Source organism: Rhagoletis pomonella, unplaced genomic scaffold (genome assembly GCF_013731165.1).
Source record: "Rhagoletis pomonella isolate Grant_MI unplaced genomic scaffold, Rhpom_1.0 Rhpom_scaffold_00005, whole genome shotgun sequence".
Lineage (NCBI taxonomy): Eukaryota > Metazoa > Arthropoda > Insecta > Diptera > Tephritidae > Rhagoletis > Rhagoletis pomonella.
In genome coordinates, this window is record NW_023458559.1 from 2,937,376 (window position 1) to 2,944,122 (window position 6,747).

The following is a 6,747-nucleotide window of genomic DNA, read 5'->3' on the forward strand; positions in this document are numbered from 1 at the left end:
TGTAGTATATCAGAATAAGTCACTAACAACAACAAAGCCACACGCCTGTGTTATGCATTTTTGCAGCATAAACAAATTCCTTACTTTGTTATTTTCACACGCTAAACACACAAGCGGCACAAGCTATATCTGGTGCATGCGCTAGCTCTATGTATGTAAATATGTACGACTGCGCTGCTAGCACCTTCACGCTTGGTACATGTAGATATGTCTGTGGATGCATTGCTTGTAGCTCCACATTAGAAATGGTTGTGTGTGTGTTGGTGACTTCACTGAGCTATGCTTTGAGCTAGGCACATATGAATGCATGCTCATATGTGCAAGCGAGAGATTCAGCTAGTAAGAATTTTAAGTAAATATGTATTGTAGTAAATAAGTAGTACATAAGATGTTAGAGTATAAATAAAATGATTTCAATAAAGAACAGGACAGATTTTGTTATGCGACATGCGAAGTTGCATCTAAAAACAAAACTCGTTTTATTTAGTACTAAAACCTTCGTTATGGCGATCCTGCCAGTCTGCTTTATTTTCAGCAGACTAGCTTGATCCTGGCTACTTCTAAAAAACACCAACGCAACAAATAACACTGTGCTACAAAAAAAACAAAAACAAAAAAAAAACACAGTGTAATTGACGTTTCAATATAATGCGGTGGATCATAATTTGGACAATACGAAGGAATACATTAGTAAATATGCTCGAAAAATCATCAATTTTGACTATCAGGAAATATATCAGTACAACATAAAGAATGATCGCAAAAACTATTTAAAATCTGCAGTTAACAGAGGAAAATTAATTCAAACCAAAGGAACGGATGCAATTGGTTCAATCAATTATAAGCTGATATCAATAAGTTATGTAATGGTAAAAAAAAAAAATATATAGAATAAGTTTTAATATTTAAAACTCTTCGGCGTTTACCGCCGGCCAAGTAGCAGATTCCTGCTTAGGGTAACTAATAAGTAATTTTTTTTTACCAAATTAATAAAAAAAAAAAAAAAAATTTTTTTTTTAAAAGGAAGATTTTAAGTTTCATAATAGATTTTTTTTTTGGCTTTCCTTAAATTATATAATTTTTTTTTCCTTTCTTCTTCTTCACTCCCTCCTTGTTCTCATGCAAGAAATCTCCCAGGAGGAGTTTGACTCCATTTTTGATAGATGGGGGAGGTTCGCATTAGAGGCAGAGAGGGAAAATCAAGATCCTCCAAGAGTAACTGAGGAGGTTCCTCAAACCTCCGAAGTTGTACAAACAGGGCCGCAACCGATAACTATCGAGGAATATCGGCGGCGAAACAAATTACAAAGACGGGTGGAAGAACCAAAGATTCCACCCATTTTCAAATCTAAAAAGCAAACTCGAGGAGGAAAGCGATACAGGAAGAAGAAAGAAATAGCTTTGACATATAGGGCACTAAATTTTGCCACAACAAATAATGATAGACTTAAATTAATGGAAAAAATTTACGAATTAAGAAAACTATAATTTTCTGAATGAGATTTTTTTTTTAATTAAATAAATAAAAAAAAAGATTTTTTTTTTAATTGTTGTTATACTTGATTCCACGATTCCCAGAGATTTTTCCAAAAACCCCCTTAATTGGAATTTGGATGAAGTTTTACCAAATTTGGAACCCAACTATGAAAAAGAGCTTGAGGTTTTAAAGAAACTCTGGAAAGATATTGGCATGACCCGAGAGCCTACAATGCAGGATGTACTCACCCCAACCACTTTGACAGAAGAAATAACAAGAGCAATGCGAAAGGCAGGCTTTGAACCTGGCTGTTAAAAAAAAAAAAAAACAAAATAGATAAATTTTGAAAAGAAATACTGATTTGTTTTAAAAATGGGAGGTAAAGAATCGAAGGTCAGTGATCCAAATGCTAACGTGGTAAACACGGTTCAGATAATAGACCACACTGAAGCTTTGGATACAATAAAAGTTTACCTTATAGTTATCGTTGTTATCAACGCAGTGGGTTTATTCTTGAAATTTTACTCAACCCACAATAAAATTCTTAAAAAGGGATACCAGAGCCGCGCTGACGGTCTGGATAAGGTTTAAATAAACATTTTTTTTATTATTGATTCATCCTCTCAATGGAGAAGTGGGAAGAAATTTCTAAGGAACTCACTGAAAATAAAATAAACGCGGAAAAATCTTATAAGTGCATATGTAAGAACATAAAAATTGAAACTGAAACAGTAAAGAAACATTTAAATGTTCTACTGTCATCACTAAACAATATAGGAAAACTCATACGTAGAGTTAATAATACCCTAACAAAAGCTCACCAATTGGAGTCCTACCAGGTATTTTCAAGCGTTAGAGACAAACTAGTATCCTCGTTATCCAGGTATAGTGTTGAATTTGAAATACCAACCTCTTACAAACAACATATCGAGATCGATTTCGACATTTGGTTGTTCGAAGGTACGTCGGATACCGAGGAAGAACAAAAAGAGATTGTTGTGCAAGAAGAAATATCTACACAAACAAATATTGTCGAAATTGCAGAACAAGATACCCAAACCGAAACAAGTATGACGCAAACAACAGTAGCATTCATCAAGACTGCGTCTTCGATTTTGCCCGAGTTCGATGGCAAACCTGAAAACCTACCAAGTTTTCTAGATGCACTTGATATCCTCGAACAAATTAAAGAAAATCATGAGGCTATTGCAGTGTCTATGAGAAAAACAAAGCTAAAAGGCACAGCCAGAAATTTCATAAGCAATGAGACGACAATACAAGAAATTAAACAAAAATTAAAAAACGCAATAAAGGGTGAGTCAGTAGAAGATTTAACAGCAAAACTCCTGAACATCCAACAGCGCAGTAAGACTGCTAATCAGTACACAGCAGAAATTGGAAAAATTAACGAAATCACTAGAGGGAGCATACATATCTGATGGCTTAAGAACAGACCTCGCAACTAAGTATGCTACACAAACAGCTGTGAAAGCCATGTGTAAGAATTGCTCCAATGATAAGGTGAAAACAATTATGCAAGCTGGAACGTTCACCTCAATGAACGAGGCTCTATCGAAATTCACAAATAGTTGCACAGAAATTACAGGTAACCCTAATTCATTATTGCACATACGCCAACAAAATTATTTTCGCGGTAATTTCCGCAGAGGTTATCAATCTGGCAATTATAGAGGTAACCAAAGGCGTACATACCCATCACGCTTTAATAACTTTAATAACAATAATAGTTATAACAATAATAATAATAATAATCGATCAAATAACCAAAGGTCAGGACGAAATTTTGGAGCACGAGGCTCTAATCGTACCAGGACTATAAGAAATGTTAACCACCAGGAAAACCAGCAAACTCCATCTCAATAAATAAAAAACTATATGTTTTCAATTTACACCTTAACAGCTACATATCCTCCAAAACAACTCTAAATAATTCAATTTCAACCCTCCTGATCGATACAGGAGCGGATATATCAATTATAAAAAAGGGTCAAATTGACAGTAATGTCACTATTAATTATTCACAAAAAACCGATTTAAAGGGCATTGGTCAAGGTTTTACTAGTACTATTGGAACAGTCAAGGCGGATTTAAAGGATGATTACTTACTTATTAATCATAAATTTCATATAGTCGAAGATGATTTCCCAATTCCTTGCGATGGAATCTTGGGACTTGATTTTATTAAAAAATATAATTACATTTTAGATTATAGCAAAAATGGAGACAGCCTGATACTGCGTCCATATGATTACCCGGAAAACATAATAATACAAATGACAAATAGACCAACTGTTAATTGCATAACAATCCCAGGAAGATCGGAAGTAATCCGACAAGTCCATATTGAAAATGGCAATTCTGAATTATTGATACCTCATCAAAAATTGTCTGAAGGTGTTTTTATTGCAAATACCTTAGTAAATTCAAATCAAACCTTTATTAGAGTCATAAATACAACAGACAAAAATGCAACCATTCAAAATTTCAAAATTAACACAGAAAACTTAGATGATTACACAATAATAAATAATAAAACTGAACCAGCAAATAATGCTAAAGAAAAATTAGAAAGATTAAATAAAAATTTTCCAAAATTCGTTTCCCAACAGCTTAATGCACTTTGTGCAGAATATATAGATATATTTTCACTAGAATCAGAACCCATTACCACTAATAATTTTTACAAGCAAAAACTACGTATGAAAGATGATAATCCAGTTTATGTAAAAAATTACCGAATCCCACAAGCTCATGAAAGCGAAATTTGTAAACACGTAGATAAATTAATTAAAGATGACATAATAGAGCCGTCTATGTCAGAATATAATAGCCCAATTCTGCTGGTACCCAAAAAATCTCTACCGGGAAAAAATGATAAAAGATGGAGACTAGTAGTTGATTATCGACAAGTAAATAAAAAGTTAACCGCAGATAAATTCCCATTGCCACGAATTGATGATATACTAGATCAATTGGGTAGAGCTAAATATTTTTCATGCTTGGACTTGATGTCCGGCTTTCATCAAATTGAGTTACATAAAGACTCTAGGAACATAACATCGTTTACGGCAGACGATGGCACATATCGTTTCAAAAGATTGCCATACGGCTTAAAAGTAGCCCCAAACTCGTTTCAAAGAATGATGACTCTTGCTTTTGCAGGTCTCAAACCATCCCAAGCATTTCTCTATATGGATGATTTGGTAGTATTAGGTTGCTCCGAAAAACATATGTTAAAAAATTTGAGAGATGTATTTTCAACTTGCAGAAAATACAATTTAAAGTTACATCCGGATAAATGTTTATTTTTTAACCAAGAAGTTACTTACCTTGGACATAACTGCACAAATAAAGGAATTTTGCCTGATCCTAGTAAATTTGAAATTGTTCTAAATTATCCAACCCCAAAAACAGCAGATGAAGTTAAAAGATTTGTAGCATTTTGTAACTATTACCGAAGATTTGTTCCAAATTTTGCAGAACATTCTAGAATTTTAACAAGGTTATGTAAAAAGAATGTTTCCTTCGATTGGACAGAAGAATGTCAAAAAGCTTTTGTCTACTTGAAGGAGGCATTAATTAACCCAAATATTTTGCAATATCCAGATTTCGATAAAGAATTTTGTATAACAACAGATGCTAGTGGATTTGCCTGCGGCGCAGTTCTTAGTCAAGAATATGAAGGCAAACAATTACCAATTGCCTATGCGTCAAGAGCATTCACAAAAGGTGAAAGCATTAAAGCTACAATTGAAAAAGAGTTAGCAGCAATCCACTGGGCTATAACTTATTTTAGACCATACGTTTATGGCAGAAAATTTTTGATTAAAACAGACCACCGCCCCTTAACATACTTATTTTCGATGAAAAACCCCTCATCAAAATTAACTAGAGTTCGATTGGAATTGGAGGAATATGACTTTGAGGTGGAGTATATAGCTGGAAAAGAAAACTACGTGGCGGATGCGCTTTCACGCATCAATATAAATGATTTAAGAGAAATGTCAATTAAAGCATGTCAAATACTAAAAGTTGCGACGAGATCGGAAACTAAGCAAAAATCAAATAATAAAAATATTAATAAAGAAAAAAGTCACATTGAGAACCCAATAATATATGAAGCGCTAAATAAATGTGAAGTTAAAAAGCTAGCCCAGCTCGTTTTCGACCCCCCGAAACTGCAGTTCAAAAAGGGAAAGAAAATTTGTAGCAAAATAGATATTAATGATTTAATTGTTGAGGCGAAGATTGATTCAGGTCAATCCTTTGCCAGGCTTTCAAAAGAAGCCGGCAATTCAAGTATTAATAATTCAATTGTTGAGGCGAATATTGATTTGGGTCAATTCTTTGCCAGGCTAATGAAAGAAGCCGACAGTTTGAAAATAAATAAAATACAGTTGTCCTTAGGAGACAAATTGTTCAAGAATAATTATACTCGAGTAAGCACATTTAAAGAAATTGGTACCAAAGTTCTCAAAAACTTAACAATTGCATTAACTCCGGAGGTTATGCATGTGACTGATAAAGATACAATTAAAAATTTATTGAAAAAGTATCATGATGATCCTGTTACTGGTAGCCACCCAGGAATCAATCGAACAACTAATAAAATAAAACAAAAATATTATTGGAAAAACATGAAAAATGATATAAAAAATCACATTAAAAAATGCATGGAATGCAGCAAAAATAAAGTAAATAAAAATTTAAAAGAACCAATGGTGATAACGGAAACTCCCACAAAAGCCTTCGATACGGTGCAAATTGATACAATTGGACCGTTGCCCGTATCGGTATGTGGAAATGAGTATGCGGTTACCATAGTGTGTGATCTGACAAAGTATCTGTAAGTAAGTATGAGTATATCAAGTATTTTGCATACTGTTACAATACAACACCATCTACGGTTCATGGTTATTGCCCATACGAGTTAGTTTTTGGAAAAATACCTCGGACTTACGAATTTTTAAAAGAAAATACAATTAGCCCAGTTTATAACTATGAGGCCTATGAGAAAGAAATAAAATATAGATTACAAGTAGCTCAACAAAGAGCTCACATATTGGTAAAAGAAGCTAAGGAGAGACAAAAGGTTTATTATGATAAAAATCTTCAATATAAGGAAATAAAATTAGGAGATTTAGTATTAGTTAAAAATGAAGCAGGTCATAAGTTAGATAATAGATACAAAGGGCCCTATAGAGTAGTAAATATTGATAAGAAAAATAATTATTCTTTAACTCCATATA